The sequence below is a fragment of the Hibiscus syriacus genome, unplaced genomic scaffold, assembly GCF_006381635.1.
Source record: "Hibiscus syriacus cultivar Baekdansim isolate YM2019G1 unplaced genomic scaffold, ASM638163v2 tig00004810_pilon, whole genome shotgun sequence".
Classification (NCBI taxonomy): domain Eukaryota; kingdom Viridiplantae; phylum Streptophyta; class Magnoliopsida; order Malvales; family Malvaceae; genus Hibiscus; species Hibiscus syriacus.
The window spans coordinates 99,009-119,402 of NW_024062033.1; the positions used below are offsets into that span (position 1 = coordinate 99,009).

Below are 20,394 nucleotides of genomic sequence, written 5' to 3' on the forward strand. Positions count from 1 at the left end.
TGAGTTCTTTACGATTCATGGCTTTCTCATGGTTGGGAACATCATCAAAAGATCCTTTCAAATCTCTATTATTTTAATGTGCTTGTAAGAATACAGAGATGAAAGTTCGGGCTCTTTTATATATATATATATATAAAAAGATAATTGTCTTTTTTAATAAAAATCTCCAGAAATAAAAGTTCGAATACAGTCATCATATCAGTGAATACTTCTTCCCGGTGAAGGCTTGAGTTGTCTCTCTCTTTGCTGCGTTCTTGACTGTTCTTCATGGCAACCTACAGAAAGAGTTCCGAATATACTTTTAAAATATGCATAATCTGAACGAGATGAGTAACTTCCAACTATTAAACTAGTATATCATAACATACATTTGCTGTTTCGTTTCGGGGCCGAATACGAGCTTCCCAGCACGTTGACTTGAAGTAGAGCTTGGTGATTTGGAAGCAACAGTTTCAATACAAGCACTGGAATGATGTTGTTTAAGCAACGGAGCAGCTTGTTTGCCATCCAAGCGCCTTGGCGAACCACTGAAAAGGATGAACTCGATTTTGCTCGGCGGCTCTTCTTCAACTGAAATATTCAGAGTGGTCATTTGTTTCATGCAATCATAAAAGTAGATTCAACAATCAAATTGAACAATGCCATTATTTATTTTCTCCTAGAAACTAATAAACAAAAAAGAATAACTACCTTTAAGCTTCTTGTTTGATTGCAGAGGAGCAAGCTTTTCAATTTCTTTATAATCAAGAGGGGGAGCAGAGTCCACTTCAAAATCAGTTTCAATTATACTGACTGCAGGGGAGGGTTTTGTTTCAACTATATTGATATAGTAATTCTTATTGTTGTAGGGGATCATGATCGTGTCGCCGACGGTTAAGCAAGAGTAGCTCCTAAATGTAGTTTCCAAGCTGCAAACAAACACAGAAGAATCGGATTTAAGATGTTGCCAAGAAGATTGCTAACATTGCTTTGGGGTTGGAGATGTCCAAGAAGTCCGTAGTATGCGGTTGCAGCTTGACATAGGTTGCCTTTGCTAAGCTAGCACTTTTCACCTGCACAATATCTCCCTCTTCAAGATACATGTTCTGCATCATCTGAAAACAAAATTGCAGGAAAAAGAGAGCAGACACAAAGTCAACGAAACACCGTCTCGAAATAGATGAAGACTTCCTACATGATTGATCAAATTCATAACTTTATTTAAAAAAATTATATGAAATATTTTTTTTTTTAGAAATGATTTTATGTTAATCGGTATAATCATGAAATAGATGAAGACTCTAAGATTAACAAGACGCTTTTAAATTTGTGCATATGCATAAGGAAGATAGAATTCAAAAAGATTATTGTTAATTTAAGAGAAAGAATAACCAGAAAAGGGAGAAGAGAGAAAGATGATGTATGTTTATATATATATATATATTAAATAGTAAACTCAAATTTTGTATTTGAAAAAACAAGGATGAAGACGACTATAAAAGATCAATAATGAATTAATAATAATAGAATATTTTTTCTTAATATCAATAATGTATCAATAATGTGCAACTAAAATAATCGGGAAATGTTGGCCGCTTGAAGTTGAACTTTAAAGAGAATATTATTAGTGTGATTGTAACTGTAGACACCTGTTTTTGTTTGAATTTCATTCATTCATTCATTATTATTATTATTATTTCTAATAATATTTTTATTTTTACAGATTCAAATACAAGCCCGATGGAGATCCAAGCCCAACCGAAGCCCCAAACCCAGATTACATCAGAACCGACTCAGCAGCCTACCGGGAACCCAAACCGGCCCAGGATCGGACCCGAACAGGTATAAAATCAGTAGGCCCAAATAGATTAGGGTTTTACCCTTTTGCTTCAACCACCTCTTTCTATGACCGTTGGATTAGATTTGATCCAACGATCCAAGTAGACCCATAATAGGGTTTTGATTTTAACCCTAATATGATCTGTCGCTGCCGCAACCACCAAGGAGTCACCAACTGGCGCGTGCACCCCACCGTACAACTCCCTGCTCATGTGTGTTGCCACCAAACATCCCATCGCCAGTCGTCGTCGTCGTCAATAGAAGCCAAACAGTGCACAAACATCACCAAATCAGAGAAAAATCAAACCAAATCGAAGAACCTATTAAAAATACTTAAATCCCTAAAAATTCAGGATTTTACCAACCCAAAATCAGAGATACCATGCCCTGATTCTATCTCATCATATCTACCTAAAGGGACAACCTTAAATCGGGGCAATCGCCATTAAAAGGAAGAGGACAGAGAGAGAATATGGAGGATTCGGGGGATGAGAAAAAAATAAAGGAAAAAAATATAACCACAACAACAAAAAAAAGAAATCGAGGGGTTCGAACAAAAAAGGCTTAGCTTAAGCAAGGGTTAGTCGTTGACTACTTCACCGGCGTTCATCAGCTCACTAACCGAAGGAAAACTTAGTACCTTAGGGACTAAGTTGGTTTTTTTTTGGGTTTGGATGTTGTGGAGGCTGAGTTTTTAGGGGTTTAGCTAAGGAGGGGTTGTTTTTGTGAGGAAGGTTTGAGCGTTTTGTGTCTCGTGGCCACCGATTTGCGGTGGCATGGGTCTTGGTCACCTCCCACGGCGGTGAGGTTAGGGAGAGCTCTCTCCCACGGGTTCGTGGTGTAACACCCCTAACCCGTATCTGACCCGGATACAAGTCCGAGATGTCACATTCACTTTTAAAAATAATTATTTTTACAAAAAAATGAAAATGTTGACTTTTATTAAATCAAAATGCATACTTTATACCATTTCCATCAAGAAGTTTACAAAACTTATCAGAGCAGATACAATTCAAATCTTTTGTTTCATGCCAACTACATTCTATATAGCAAAATACATATTATTCAAAATATGCTTTTCTGATCTGATCTTTGGAAAGGAGTAATTGACATGATTTGCCTATGCATGCTCCTCTTCTTGCTCACGAAACCTACGTGAAACACTCACATGCTAAGTCGATGACTTAGTGACGTTAACTCCTAACAATGCATGAACATATAATTCTATCATATCATACCAATTCATACGTCCTTTTATGCAATAAATACATACATACATACATATATACTATCATTATCATCATTCACATTCTTATTATTATCAATATTATTTTCATTCATTCCTTTACTCATGTGATCTTATCATTAATATTTATGCACATCATATCATACATTTCACAAATCAAAACACATAGCATCACATAATGTTTATTTAAGTTAACTCTTTTGTTTTTCCATGGTACACTTGTGAGAACTAAAGATATGTGAGTACATTGAGGTTGTGCACTTATGCTGTCACCACAGCTCGTATAAATTCTCACTAGGGGCACATAGAATTTGTCCCAAATGACCACATATATGTCCCTAATGACCACTTATATGTCCCAAAGGACCACTTATATGTCCCGAAAGACCACTATATGTCCCGAATGACCACTCCTTAAGAACCACATACATATTCCAATAGACCAAATAGGTGTACCAAAGTACCGCATATATGTTTCAAAGGATTACATATATGTCCCGAAGGACCACATAGAACCCTCGACTCTTGGCATGCCAACTATACCTCTAGTTCTTGTATCACTTAACATGGGCATTATCATTTATGTTTGTCACATATTCACATCACATAGCTTATAATCATATGGCTTATCTCATAAACATGTATTCACATGTTCACATAATCACATAGGCATATTATCATATAATCACATAGGCATATTATCATAGCTCATGTCATTTCTCATGAAATCACTTATATCATGTAGCACATATAGCTCATATCATTTCTCATATGTTCATATAGGTCATCTCATATGTCTCATATCTTTTCATATAGTTTATGTTTTATTCTCTTATATTCACATAAGTCTCATACATGTAATACATACAAGGCATATTCACACAATACAATCATAATCATTATTCTACTCATAATCATATTTCCAAAATGTCGGAAACAGACTTGTCGCAAGTCTAATTTCCAACAAATTATATTTCCTACTAGTATGCACTCACCTGGCCTCACTAGTCCATTCATATATGTACAACTCTTGTATACTCTTATAGCTTTGAACCGTCTTGGACTTATCTTCGACTAATATCTACACAATACATATAATCGATATGGATATCTTAATTCTAATCACTTATAACCAATCATCAATAATCTGAACTAAAATAAGTATCTAATTCACATTTCACTTTGAGTAGTATCAGTATCCAAGGTATGGTACTGATACTTCCTTCACTGTGGCATCGATACTGCTAATTGGTATCGATACCCTTTCCCGATTCTAGAATCCTTATTTTAAAATGGTATCGATACTTGACTTATGGTATCGGTACCCCATGTACCGACACTACCCCTAAGGTATCGATACTCCTTGTGTAACATCCCAAAATACGGGTTAGTGACTAAATTGTAAAACTTCAGAATGTGTTGATTAAAGTAAGATATTTGAATAGTGTAATGATTTGTTCGGAAATATTTCCTGAAAATAATTAGTAATTATCAAAGGAATTAAGGGGCAAAATGGTCATTTAACATGAAAGATATTTTGTTATCTCTTTATGAAGAGATAAACGTTGGGGGAGAGTATTTAGAAAACTCTTCTTCTTCTTACCTTCTTCTTCTCCAACGTGCAGAGCATAAGGTGAGTTTTCTATTTGTTGGTTATTTGTTAAATTGAAGATTAGGTTTTGATCATTAGATGATAACTAAGCTTAAGGAAAGCTTAAGTTGTCTTATAATCAAAAGATGAAGAAGTTATAAGAGATTTAAGAAAACGAGTTTTTATATGAAATCATGGAATAGAGTTGATAAGTTGAATTTGACTTGTCATCTATGAGAATAAGAAGATAGAAGTGTTAGAATTGTATTTAGAACATATTGAAATTTGAGTATGATTCTTGAATTACATATGAAGGATAGGATTTTGAAGTTATAGATGATTTTCATGGATATAAGTTGGTTTAAGTAATGGTAGTTGAGTTTAATGACATGATAGGGGTTTAAAATAGAAGAATTAAGTGAAGAATTGATGATTTTCGGGGTTAAAATACAATTTCTGGGTAAAGGGAATCGATACCCTATGAAGGGAATCGATTCCCCCTCTTGGACGAAAATTCCAGTATGTGCAGGGGGAATAGATTCCCCCTGGGGGGTATCGATTCCCCCTAAATGAAAAAATGGAATTTGATTCATTAAACCGATTTAAGTTATTAACATTAAGTTTAAAGTTTAGGCTTCTGATAGTTGTTTTGAAATGATATATTTATGTAGATATTGAGCCTAAACAAGTTCTGGAATAATCAAAGGATTATAATCGAATCAAAGAAAGGCTAAGGTGAGTGCAATTTTAATTGTACTTATATTATTGAACGAACATTGGCTTGCGATGAGCCAATGATGGAGTTACTACGGTAAGAAGTGACTCCTAAAATGTTATTTGATATGTGATTCTTATATGTACATGAATACATGATATGCATAAACATAAGAGCATGAAACATAAGATATATGATATGATATACATGATTATATGCATATGTGATATATGCTATGAGATATGACCAATGTGAAATAAAATAAGCTATGTGAATATATGAAATGACATGAATATGCAATATGTGATATGATATGAAATATATGGTTACACATACATGTGGTATGTGACAGAAGAGAAAGAATAAGTGATGAGAAATATATTCATAATAAAAGCCCATAGTATATGATACGAGAGCTATAGGTATAGTTGGAATGCCAAGAGTCGAGGGTATTGTAGTCCTTCGGGACGTAGTGGCCCTACGGGACATTTATAGCAGTCCTTCGGGACGAATACTGAACAAATGTTCGGTGCCCCATGAGGGAATTTATACGAGCTGTGGTGACAGCATTAGTGCACAACCTCAATGTACTCACATACCTCTATTCTCAATAATATACATGGGCAACAACAACAGCAATTGAAATATAAATTAAAGTGAAAGTGATGCAAAAAGGTAAGTTTCATGTGTGCATGACTTGATATATATGTCATAGGAAATATATCCATGCATATTGAAATATCATGATCAAATAGTAAGAATGCATATTCATGAATCTACTGTTACATGTTTATTTATTGCCTCACTAAGTCTATGACTTAGCGTGTAAGTGATTTACACGTAAGTGCCAAGAAACGTGAAGAGCAAGAATAGAAGTAGTAAGGACATTATTATTACTAGAATATCATATCAGAAGTAATCGACAAAGTATGTATTTTGTTGTGTATAGAGTGTTGGCATGTAATAAGTCATTAATTATGAGTACTCTGATCAAGTTTTATTTTATGGTCTCTTTTATGTAAATTAAAGTATTCTGTTTTAAACAAGTTTTAAATTCCCTGGGGTTTTTCTTTAAGTGTCAAGGTTTGAAAAGTCAATGTGACACCTCAGACTCATATTCGGGTAGGGTACGGGTTGGGGTGTTACAGTTAATGGCATCAGAGCTAAGGTTTAGTCGATTCTCGGTATAAACCGGAGTCTAGAGTGTTTTATAAGGTATACATGCCAACAAAATAGTGAAAACTTCTGATCTGATGGAATAGTAAGTGTACTGTCTTGCTAATAGAATTAAAATATTATGTTATATTAGATATGATCATAAGAGTTTCTAAAGTGAAATACAAGGTGATAGACCTTAAGGTAATAGCATTCACCTGCCCTGGCCAAGCAGGGAGAAGAGCGAAAACCTCAGGGAATGCCTGTATAAGATTAGAGAGTGATTCATGATGTTGAATGATATTATGATTTGTTTTAATTTTATACTTCTATAATTCATATAATTAATGTATTGAAAAGAGTTGAGAACACCCGAGTTTAAGGGTGAATTTGAGAAATGTTCCATTGTTATGGAAATTTGATTAAATGGTAGGAAGATAATATTAGAAAATTTTCATTTCTCCAAAGTGGAGAAGTTAAATTGAGTAGTTTTATTACTACGTAGGTAAGCTAGAAGTATGGTGAATAAATGTCACCATAAGAATGTTAAATATCAAGTGACGTGGTTATCAATTGTAGAAGAATTTATGAATAAGTACATGAATGATCAGTTCATAAAACAAATGAAGATCGAATATATGAGATTAACAAAGAAGTTATACATGCATGTGTATGAGTATAAGTTTAATAAGTTAAACAGATTTATTGTTGTGTTAATTTTGATTAGGAAGGATAAGGAAGAACATGTGATTGGTTGTTTAGGGCTTGTACCTTAAATTAAAAGAGTGTTATTGGTTTTGAAATTGTTCTCAATTCAAGAAATGATTAATCGCGTTAAAATTCTATAGAGAGCTAAGAATAAAAGGATTGGAGAACAAAAAATTCAGATGATTAAGAGAATTAGTGTTTAATAGAGTTAAGCACCATTAAAGAAAGATAGAGATTTTAATTTTCAACTTCAAACCAGATATGAATTAGTTGCATTCTCCGCCAGAGAATCAAATCAGATGAGAGTCAGACAAACTAAAGCGGTAGGGTCTGATATTTGAATATTAAATAAGGAGTTAATTGATGATAAGTCAGGGTTAAAGACAATCTTTGTGAATTGGGTTAAAAGCTCTGTTAGAAGTTATGAAAATTGAAGGAAAAAATTATTTTAAAGGATATAAATAAGTTTAAGTATGTGTATGTGAGATAAGAATTGAATGTTCAAGAGAAGATATAGAGTAATAGAAAAGTTTGAGAATGAGTAAGTCGGTGAACAATTTATAAGATAAAGGAAGTTATAATGTTCGATTTTAATCAGAGAAATAATATTGCGTGTGAGTAAAAGTCCAAGTTTGAAAAGTTGAGTAAGATATCATTGAAATATATATATATATATATATATATATAATAAATTGATTGAAAATATGGTATATGATTGAGTGGATAAGGGTTGTACCCTAGATTAAAAATTAAAGATTTTGTTTAAAAAAATTAAGATGCTATTAAATAATGTTAAAGGATATCCACTATTATAAAGTGGAGAATTTAGATGAGATAATTTAGTTGCTATGCAGTTGAGCTAAAATATGGTAAATAAATGTTGTAATGGGAATAATGGAAGATTTATTGATGTGAATATTGTTTCGGAAAAAGTTTAAGAAATAGATATGTCAGTAATTATTTTATAAGATGGAAGATGTTGAAATGTTGAGAGTGAACAAATAAAATTTCATGATACATGAGAATGAATGTGGATTTGATAAGTTAAGTAAACAATTGTTGAGATAATTCTGATTGGAAGAAAATATAAAGTGAATTAATCAAGTATGATATGGATTTGAATATGGTTAGGTATTTGGATCATATATATATATATATATATATATATATATATATATATATATATATATATATATATATATATATATATATATATATATTAAGGCAATGAGAAGAGTATTTACAGGTTTTAAAAGGCGCTTTGAGAAATAAAAATAATGCAAGTATAAGAAAGGATAAAGAATAAAGTTATGTGAAAATAATGTTAAATATTAAGGTTATGAAAATGTGATAAATATTAGTAATCAAATATAAGTATAAGTGTTATTATGATGTTTTTCATATAGATATGAAAAACGTAATGGAGTAAAAAAATGAATGAAATGATTTAGATTGCAAGGAGATTTTGATTTGTGAAGGAATAAAGAGATAAGGAAATTAAATGATAGAGTTTAAAGGTTTAAGAATGAAAAGGGTTATGATAAGGTGTAAGTATAAGTTTGGTATAAAAGTAAGAATTTTTCAATTCTAAGTGGAAAGGATAAAGAGTTATGAATTTGTATCAGAATTTCAGTAGAGACTAAATTTGGAGGTTTATGAAGAAACTGATTAAGTTAGTATCCTTTATCATACTGAGGTAAATATTTCTTGGATAAGTATATAAGGTTATATGAAAAGATTGTTGGATTTTGTAAATTGCATGTCTTAATTATATCTGATGAAGATTTAAGATTATCTCAAAGTTGTGGAAATCTTTGAAAAGGTCTTAGGAATTTAAATTAATTGTAGCATTGATATTATGCATAGACAAATAGTGAGTTTAACAGATTATTCATACTTTAAAAAGGGTATGTATGATTGAGTTCAAAGAATCATGGGAAAATTATTTACCTTTAGTAGAATTTGTCTATAATAATAATTATCAATTGAGCATTAAGATGACTCTGTATGAAGTTTTATTTGGGAGAAAATATCGGACATCATTAATTTGGTTCAAGTTAAAGGATCAGAATTTTATTTTCCAGGATTTATTGAAAGTGGTTGAGGATAAAGTAAAGATAATTTAAGATAATTTCAAGATGACATCTAATCGACAGAAGTATTAGGCAGACTTGAGACAGAAATAAATTGAATTTTATGAAGACGATAAAGTTTTCTTAAAGTATCGTATTAGAAAAAAAATTAATTATGCAAAGGGGAGCGTATAATAGAGTTTAAAAGATCGGAAAAAGAATGTCAGACTAAGTTAACCAAGTGTAACATGTATTGGTTTAAGGTTGTGTTTCTTAGCCATGTAATATAGTAAAAGAGATAAGGATTTATTATATGTATGAAGGAAACTTGAGATATATTTAATGATAGTATTCTCTCTAATCAAGTTGTTAAAGATAAGTATGTTACTTTTGAGATGAAAAAAAGAGTATTGACATCAATTTCAAGATTGATATGAGTAAATTTAGAAAGAAGGTGTATAATAATTTGGATGAAGATGGTATAAGAATAAATGTTTGGTTTATGTTATAAGTCATTAGAGATGGATGAAAGAAATCAACGGACTCATGATGTTGAGTGATAAGGATTGAGATTACCGTATGGATGGAACCTTATTATTTCCATGATGAGCGACATTATATTTATACGAATTTATAAAGATTAAAAGGTGTAGAATCGAATGAGTGAAAATATAGAAATGAATGTAATTCCTTGTTGATTGAAAATAAATTTAGTAATTACAAACACGAAGGGAAAGTTAAAGATTTAAAGTCAGATAATATTTTCATAGGAAGAGTTATTATTGAGTTTGTTTAATGAGTAGTAGGTTTGCAAGTAATGAAAGATATCAAAATAGTTTTTTTGTGACATTGTGTAAAAGAAATGCTGGAAACTATTAAGTTAGTTGAATAGAAATATTGAGATTTTGTATGGACGGATTGGATCAAAGAAGTTGAAGAAAAGTGAAAAAAAATTAAGATAGTGGATAGTTAACAGAAGTTCTATATATATTTAAAGAAAAAAAATGGAATTTCTAGATAAGTGATAAAGTATTTATTAATGTCTTGTTCTGAATAAGATTCTCTGTATAGTATAGCTCAGTCCTACATTCATTAGACCTTATGGATATTTAAAGAGGTGGATCTGTAGTATAATATGGAAGTGCAAATATGATATAAGTAGACAGTTCCCATATATTTGTACAGTGAAAATTCGAGGACGAATTTTCTTAAGGGGGAGAGATTTGTAACATCCCAAAATACGTGTTAGTGACTAAATTGTAAAACTTCAGAATGTGTTGATTAAAGTAAGATATTGAATAGTGTAATGATTTGTTCAAAAATATTTCCTGAAGATAATTAGTAATTATCAAAGGAATTAAGGGGCAAAATGGTCATTTAACATGAAAGATATTTGTTATCTCTTTATGAAGAGATAAACGTTTGGGGAGAGTATTTAGAAAACTCTTCTTCTTCTTACCTTCTTCTTCTCCAACGTGCAGAGCATAAGGTGAGTTTTCTATTTGTTGGTTATTTGTTAAATTGAAGATTAGGTTTTGATCATTAGATGATAACTAAGCTTAAGGAAAGCTTAAGTTGTCTTATAATCAAAAGATGAAGAAGTTATAAGAGATTTAAGAAAATGAGTTTTTATATGAAATCATGGAATAGAGTTGATAAGTTGAATTTGACTTGTCATCTATGAGAATAAGAAGATAGAAGTGTTAGAATTGTATTTAGAACATATTGAAATTTGAGTATGATTCTTGAATTACATATGAAGGATAGGATTTTGAAGTTATAAATGATTTTCAAGGATATAAGTTGGTTTAAGTAATGGTAGTTGAGTTTAATGACATGATAGGGGTTTAAAATAGAAGAATTAAGTGAAGAATTGATGATTTTCGGGGTTAAAATACAATTTCTGGGTAGAGGGAACCGATACCCTATGAAGGGAATCGATTCCCCCTCTTGGACGAAAATTCCAGTATGTGCAGGGGGAACAGATTCCCCCTGGGGGGTATCGATTCCCCGGGAATAGATTCCCCCTGGGGGGGTATCGATTCCCCTCTAAATGAAAAAATGGAATTTGATTCATTAAACCGATTTAAGTTATTAACATCAAGTTTAAAGTTTAGGCTTCTGATAGTTGTTTTGAAATGATAAATTTATGTAGATATTGAGCCTAAACAAGTTCCGGAATAATCAAAGGATTATAATCGAATCAAAGCAAGGCTAAGGTGAGTGCAATTTAATTGTACTTATATTATTGAACGAACATTGGCTTGCGATGAGCCAATGATGGAGTTACTACGGTAAGAAGTGACTCCTAAATGTTATTTGATATGTGATTCTTATATGTACATGAATACATGATATGCATAAACATAAGAGCATGAAACATAAGATATATGATATGATACATGATTATATGCATATGTGATATATGCTATGAGATATGACCAATGTGAAATAAAATAAGCTATGTGAATATGAAATGACATATGAATATGCAATATGATATGATATGAAATATATGGTTACACATACATGTGGTATGTGACAGAAGAGAAAGAATAAGTGATGAGAAATATATTCATAATAAATGCCCATAGTATGATACGAGAGCTATAGGTATAGTTGGCATGCCAAGAGTCGAGGGTATTGTAGTTCTTCGGGACGTAGTGGTCCTACGGGACATATATAGCAGTCATTCGGGACGAATACTGAACAAATGTTCGGTACCCCATGAGGGAATTTATACGAGCTGTGGTGACAGCATTAGTGCACAACCTCAATGTACTCACATACCTCTATTCTCAATAATGTACATGGGCAACAATAACAGTAATTGAAATATAAATTAAAGTGAAAGTGATGCAAAAAGGTAAGTTTCATGTGTGCATGACTTGATTATATGTCATAGGAAATATATCCATGCATATTGAAATATCATGATCAAATAGTAAGAATGCATATTCATGAATCTACTGTTACATGTTTATTTATTGCCTCACTAAGTCTATGACTTAGCGTGTAAGTGATTTACACGTAGGTACCAAGAAACGTGAAGAGCAAGAATAGAAGTAGCAAGGACAGTATTATTACTAGAAAATCAGATCAGAAGTAATCGACAAAGTATGTATTTTGTTGTTGTATAGAGTGTTGGCATGTAATAAGTCGTTAATTATGAGTACTCTGATCAAGTTTGTATTTGTGGTCTCTTTTATGTAAATTAAAGTATTATGTTTTAAATAAGTTTAAATTCCCGGGGTTTTTCTTTAAGTGTCAAGGTTTGAAAAGTCAATGTGAAACCTCAGACTCGTATTCGGGTCGGGTACAGGTTGGGGTGTTACACCTTGAATAACTTATCATCTTTTTAGCTCTACTCTAAATATCATCTATTTTTCCTTAGGAGTATCGGTATTGTACCGATACTCCTTGACAAAAATACATTTCTTTACCCCGAAATTTACCAAAACTTACCTAAACATTTCATTTTGAACTCCTTTTATACCATTAACCTCAACTATACTACTCATACCATCTTATATCCATATAAACACTTCACCATCTTCAATATCACATTATAATTCCAAAAATAGGATCTTACTAAATTTCCAACATGTTCTTAATTCATTTCTATTATTTCTAACTTCTTAATTAGATCATTGACAAGTCAATTTCACTTCAAAACTTGCTTACTAACTCTTTCTCAATAATTCCCTTATAAACTATTTACCTTCAATCTACATAACTTATTCATCTTTGATTTTAAGAATCTAAACTTCCTTTAAGCTTTCTTATCACTCCAAGAATCAAAGAAACTTTATAATGGAAGGAATAACCAACTAGAGCCCAACCTTACCTTTAACCAAGCTCTCACGGTGAAAGAAGAATAAGAAGCTAAACTTCCAGAGTTCTCTGATTTTTCCTTCTTCCTATCTACACGTGTAAAATATAACACCAATCAAATTTTAATTATTTTCTTACCAAATGACCAATTATACCCTTCTATCTTTCATCTTTTACTAATCAATCCTACTCACATAATTTCCAATTAAATCCATGAACTTTTTAATTTTTCAAAATCAGACCTCAAAGTTTCAAAACTTATTTTAGTCACTAGCCCTGCTTTTTGGGATGTTACATGTGGTTTGCTGTTGAGAGAGAGAAAGAAACAAAAATGAATTAGGGTTTTGAAATAACCTATAAAAGGGATTATATCCAACCCTTGTTCGACGTCGTTTAAGGGGTCAGGGCATGCATGTTTCAGCGTATGGGGAAAATAGCATGTTTGGTCCCCATGTTTTGTAATCTTGATGTTTAGCCATCAAATGAAATTTGTAATGTTCTGTTTTGGGCACTCATTCTTATTCATTTATATTTAAGTCACCATGTTATGCATTATACCATTTTCGTTTATGTTTAACTCTGGTTATAATATTGCAAATCTTTCATTTCAGTCACTGAATGTAACTTACTTTATTTATAATTAGTTTTTTTAATTTATTTTGTTTACATTTCAGTCATTGTTTTGGTATAAATACCTTTAGGTAAAAATTATTGATTGTCCTTCCGAATTTTGTTGTTTCATATCATTTTAGTCCCATAATATTATCATGGTTTATTTTTGCTTTTAAGACCTTTATTGTTAATGTTGATGATTACCCTGATTATTGTCGATATTATTGTTTAATCACTCAAGTTAATGTTAATATTATTTTGGTCTTTTTAATCATCAAATATGTTTTGTTTCTTTTGTTGATATAGTCTCCATTGATTCCATGATTTATTTTAGTCCGTTATAGTATTCTATATTGGACATACATATTCCATTGTACCACATTTATCAAATATTTTATAATTACGTATCAAATACATATATATATATATATAAATCAAATAAATGTGTTAATTACATTTGCACCTTATTATGTGCGTGTATATATTAGTATTATATAGATATTATTATTATTATTATTATTATTATTTATATTTATATTTCATTTATTATTTTTATTTATCGTTTTTTGTTTTATTCTTTACTATTTACTTTGTTAATATTTTCTTCAAATATTTTCAACAACATGTAGAATGGGCGTGGAAAGTATTGCTTGATCGAAGTAGTGCGATCTGATACGACGTTCGAACAAAATGTGAACTTGAAATAAATCAACTTTATTTTGCTAATTAATTGATTTTTAGTCGAATAATGCAGTGCATATCTCTCTAAATAGAAATTATTTTATTTTATACAAATGTAGATGTTCAATTTATATTCGATTAGTGTTTTTAAAAATCAAAGAGGGAATATTCTTTTAAGAAAGAAATAAGAAGAGATAGTCTTCCGTCGGAGGATGTGAGAATCTCGATGTTTCTTTTCGAATTAAAGGATTTTTCTATTAAAAAAATTGAAACAAATTAATTAAACTTTAATAAATGGATCATACTTTGATTATCGATACGAATTCACAAATTCACCATTACGATAACGTGTAAGCGACTAAGTACTAATTTTGGGCGTTGTGGGGTGTTAATCATGCCCACGCGTAATCGACTCTCGAACCCGTTTAAATCGAATTTTTGGTAATTGCAGACCAATTTTTGTCTTAAAAACGATTGTTCTTTGTTTTAAAAGACGCTTTTAGGTATTCGACCCTACCTAGCTCAAAAGTCGATGACGACTCCTTTCAGTTTAATTCAAATAATTCAAAATCGCTAAAATTTCAAAATAATTATAATGTTTTTTAAACTAATTAAATGTTTAAAAAAAATGGTTATGACAGTAACATAGAAACCGTGATTCGTATAACCGGGGAATAAACTGTAATAAAGCGACTTAATACATAAAAAAGGTTGCAAAGCAAAAAAGAATCAAAACGTCGTATAGTTATAGTAACCCTTGCAAGATATTTATCAAAAAAATGGTAAACCTTATAAGATAGGAATATTAAACCCAATTGAACATTGTACGTTGTAAAATTTTAAACCATACCCAGTATGGTAAGTATCATGCCCTCTTCTGCAAACAAATTCTAGAACCCACAGTGGGAAACTCGACCACGGGAGGATTAGTCAACTCGAATAACATCGGGTACTCAATGTCCAAGTACGCTGGAAAGCAAGAGTGTTGTTGATATTGGGATTAAACTACGTTTTCACTCATTAACAGAGATACAAAGAAGGAAGTCGACTACACTTACTGAGACGATCGAGAGCAGAGGCAGGCATAAGAACTGCAAATAACAAGCAAAGCAATCATGATATTTAGTCAATTCCATGAAAACAAAACTTAGAGAAGGAGATTAGAGTGATGGTGAAAGATCAACAAAACCCTATCTCCTTTCTCTAGATGTTCCTGCAAAGATCCGAATGAATTAGAATCAAAGTGGAGTGAAAACTTGGGGAACAAGAAAAGATCATTTCTTCAAAAGCAACCTTTATCCAAAGTTAACCCTCTAACCTTATCAATTAGAGAGACAGGGTATCATCGATAATGCTGTTCAAATATTGAATTACCGCGGTTCTGCAATGAAGAAACAATACATTAATAGAAACAACTTATGAAAAAGCTTATGGATTCATCATTGGTTTTCGAACTAACATAAAACCAAAGGAGACTGCAAATCATTAAGCGTGCCGTGTCCATGATCACAGAGTTCGAGTCCAAACAGTTCTCGGCGGAGAATAACTAAAAAAATCTATTAAAGAGGAAAAAGAAGACGTTAAATCTTGAAGATAAGTGATGTTAATAAGAAATAAACGAAAACCAGTTCCAAAAACAGCCGTACAATCAAACCAAAACTACCTTTGTGTTAGCTTTGACAAGGAATTGTTAAATTTGTGTTTTTCTTGATGACTACGGCACCTTATAGTTTTCTCATAGTTTAAATGTAGGTCGATTACCTCTTGTATTTAACGATTAACATTATTTTATTGATATATGTTCTTTAATTGATAGAGAGAATAAAAGATTATTTATTAGAATATTATTTTTATAATATACTATTTTTTAAATTAATTTTAAATTTTTATTGAATTTTAAATTATTAATAAAATAATTTATCAGATTAACTAAGGAATAACTTTATTTGATTTTAATAATATGCTTTATGTTTTACATGCCAGATTGTACTTTTAATATTATGTTAATTTTAATGATATGCCCCCACGCATGTTTGTAATTGACCTACATATTTATAACATATTTCAAATCAAATCTCAATAATATATGCAGTTTATTCTAAATTATATTATATATAATATATATTTTAAATATTTTTTATTAATTTTTTTACTTTCTAAAATTTTATAAATTCATTATATCATAAAACTTTATGAATTTTACCTCTAATTAGGCCCTGTCTTCTCTCCCATTGGATCATCAACTGACAGATTCATTCTGTACTGTTTTGACAAGCTCCGGTGAAAGCATAAAACACGCTTTTGTTTCCCGACCATCACTCGAAAGTTTTTCTTAGTAGTCTGGAATAATTACAAGTATAATATTCGTTCAGAATTTATCACTAAGAAGTTAAAACAGAAGAATCATATACAACAAAAGGGTTTTCTGCATATTATCACTTCCATTAATTAATATCTTGAACTAATGCAATACACTACAAAATGCTGGGACGCCCCACATGGATGAAGGATCACACCCCACTAACAGAGAAATAAACTATTTGATTACACAATATCTCAATATGAAAGCCAGCAAGCATGTATCTATACAAATGATGCGCATGCACGCGTGTGTGTGAAATCGAGTGTTAGCTTCGCCCATAGTTTGAAGTTGATTCTTTCCGGAAGGAATATATTGATCACGATCTCGGTTGTTGTCGATATCCCTGTCGAGGCTGCTATGCAGGTACCCAACATGAAGAACCATAAAGAATCCTGCCCTTCCATCCCTGCAACATCCAGTTGTTGTCATCATCGATTACAAAATCTTTGTGGTACAAGCCTTCAATTTATCCCCAACTATCTTCATCAGTTCCTGGTCCAACGAAAGAGGCTTGAATCCTGCCCTTATCATACGAATCTGCCATTGCTTGTATGTTTCCGGCCTCTGAACCCTTGCCGAGCCCTCACATGCTATAACATTCATTGCTTCCCGGCCGTAAAACTCCCTCTCAAACATCAACCTTGCTGGCTCTTCACTAGGTAATGTGTTCTCAAATACATCGAATATAGCAGAGATATGGAATAGAGCCTCCTTGAACCTTGTAACAAAGAAGGGAGCATTGTAAGCTCCATTCATTATGTTGTGAACAAAATATCTGGGTTCATTTTCCTGATCAATTTTAACACAGCATTCCTCGGACAGTCCACCTCTGCGGTCTCGTCAAGTAGATTCTGAAACCGGAAAAGAATTCACGGCAAGCATCTCATTGCTATTGATCTTGATGTCCTCAATCCGGATGGTTTCCCAGTTTTCAACTGCTATTGGGTTGTACTCAAATGGAACACCAAAACGCTGGCAATACTTTGCCAAGCGACGACCTGTCTCTTCAATTCTTTCAGCTGGGCGGAAACCACGGAGGGAATATCTATTCCGGTTAGGCGCAGCTTAGGAGGCCCACCGGTCTATTTGAGAGATGTTGGATAAGAATGGGCCATTGGAAACCATACAGGATACCAAAATCTACAATATGAAGCACACTTGCTTTCTGAGACACACGGCAAATAGTTTTGTTTGCAAAGACAATTGCTAGCTTTGAAAACGGACAAGCACAGAGGTAAGCTTTATAAGCTTTCAAGACATCAGCAGCTGTTCTTCTTGGAAGCCAGAGAAGCATAGAAATTGTGAATTAGGGCTCCACTGCCATCCAAACGTGCCTCGAGGCCATCTGCAAAGAAATAGGCCAACCTCTGAGTTCCATCACCATGAGGAGAAGAGTGCTCTTTAATCTGCTTTAGCAATTCAGCTGCCGTCCTACGATCGTCAGCAGAAAACAGCCTGTGAACAGAGAACCAGAAGAGTTCCCAAATCCACCGTTTCTTTCTTCTGTTTTCTTAGAACGTGATTTTCCAACACCAGATCCATTCGACTGCTCTTTCTGCTGAAAGGTATCGGTTTCTCCGTGCCACACAGTTCCATTGATACCACACATAGTTTTTCCTTCAGTACATAGTAACACCTTATCAAATACTTCAGACAAATCACTTTCTTCAGTATAAGTTGCCGATTGCTTGGTGCTTCTTTCATCTTCCAATTCTCGATCATCACGTTCATGATTCTTCCTGCCAATCAACCCATAGGAAGGACTCTCGCTCTTGTCCTTCTCCACCTTGACTACAATTTTCGGTGTATGTCCCTTTTTCCCTATGGGAAATGTGTTGCTCTCTAGGTCAATATCTAGTTGTTCATTACTAGGGATGAACTTACTTGCTTCATCAAACCCTCTCTGGAACTGCAACATCGATTCCTTATCACTAAGATGTTCTTAACAAGAAGCTCACTAACCGAAGATTCCATCAATCCATTACCGATATTACTCAAGCTATTAGCCGAGTTCACAGAAATTGTGATCCAGATTGTTCCGAAATGGCTGCAAAGAGTAAGGAGCTTGTGACAAGGAAAGAGCAGGCCCTCCAACTTCACCAACACCACGATGATCAAGTAATTACTAGTCTCGCTATCAATGCTAATAGTAGTATTCGAATGGCCATTACTACCAGAAAGATTACTATTAGGACTCTCCATTTGAGTGTTCGGATGATATTGCTCACCGATGACTTCATATAACGATTTCTCGGTGTCTTCGAGAGCCAAATAATCATTAAACATATAAGGCTTGTCTTCCATGTTCTCTTCATAAGCATCTGGCTTATGTACCTGAGAACTGGATCCGTGGAGTCACAGTCATTGGGAGGTGAGTAAGACTCCCCCATTGGACTCCAGCCCGAGGAAGCTGAAAAGGAGCTACCATCTGAACTTGTTGTAACGTATGGAACAAAAATACCAGGGTCGGGTTCGGTAACAGGAGGAATATTCATGTTCATAAAGTTAAGATCTGGAGATGGGATATAAAACTGAAATCCATTTCGGAATGAATCTTCAACTTTGAAACCGTTTATGTAATCAAAGGTTTCATTGGAATTTGGATCCATGATCATCTAAACATCCCAAATCCTACAACCCAAAAAAAAAGTCAAAACACTTGAAAAACAATGGATTGCACTCAGAAAAGACATACTAGACCCAGGAAAAAAAGCTTGGGATTTGATCAAACGAAAAATAAGGTATGCATCAAGGAGCAAGCTTTATGGTGATATCTAGCCTAGACCCTTTGAAGATTCAAACTTTCTGAGATTCAAAAACAAAATATGACCTATAACAAAGAACACAGAGAAACAAATGAATCATGGAAAGGGAAGCAAGTAACGGAAGAGAAAGACCAATTCAACAAAGGTGGAGAAGAAGCAACAAGAAACAAGAGTTAACGTACCTTAAAGAGACTCCCTTGAAGGGAAGATGTAGAGGTGAATGATCAATAGAAGAGAGGTTTGACCCGTGAAGCCCAAAGAAGAGAAACCTTCCTTGAAGGAGATGACCAACTCAAAATATTAGGGTGAGACTCTTATGACAAACAATTGGGACAGCTGCTATTGGTTTGTCAACATCTTAATCCCCACCGTCGCTACTTTTTTGGGTTCATGGTACTTGTATCATTTTTCGATAACTCTCCCCAATTGAATAATAAAGAAAATAATTATTTTCTAAAAAAAATTAGATTTAAATAATTAGATTTATATATATAATATATATATTAATTAAATAAAAAATTTAATATATATTATTTTATAATCGTCTCATATTATTATCAAACATGTTGCAATTATATAACTCTTGCTATACAAACCAAATTAAGATAAGCCACAGTAATCGATAAGCAAAACAATAAGTCGTCTTCTAAATGATTGCAACAAATTTCAATATCATATCAAGAGAAGGGCCCGTCTTTTTTTCTTTACAGAAGTTGACTGAATATTGTGGTTGTTTAGGTATAAGAAATTCCTTTGAATGCTTACTATCTATTTTTTTATATATATGGGTAAATTACATATTTAGTTGTTCATCTTTTAATAGGTGCTTGTTTTG

At 32.5% G+C, this 20,394-nt stretch overlaps 2 pseudogenes; both read right to left on the reverse strand.

Moving 5' to 3' along the window:
- Positions 1-193: 193 nt before the first annotated feature.
- Positions 194-15,936, reverse strand: LOC120198820 (annotated as a pseudogene).
- A 1,002-nt stretch (positions 15,937-16,938) lies between these two features.
- On the reverse strand, positions 16,939-19,824 carry LOC120198827 (annotated as a pseudogene).
- Positions 19,825-20,394: the final 570 nt, after the last annotated feature.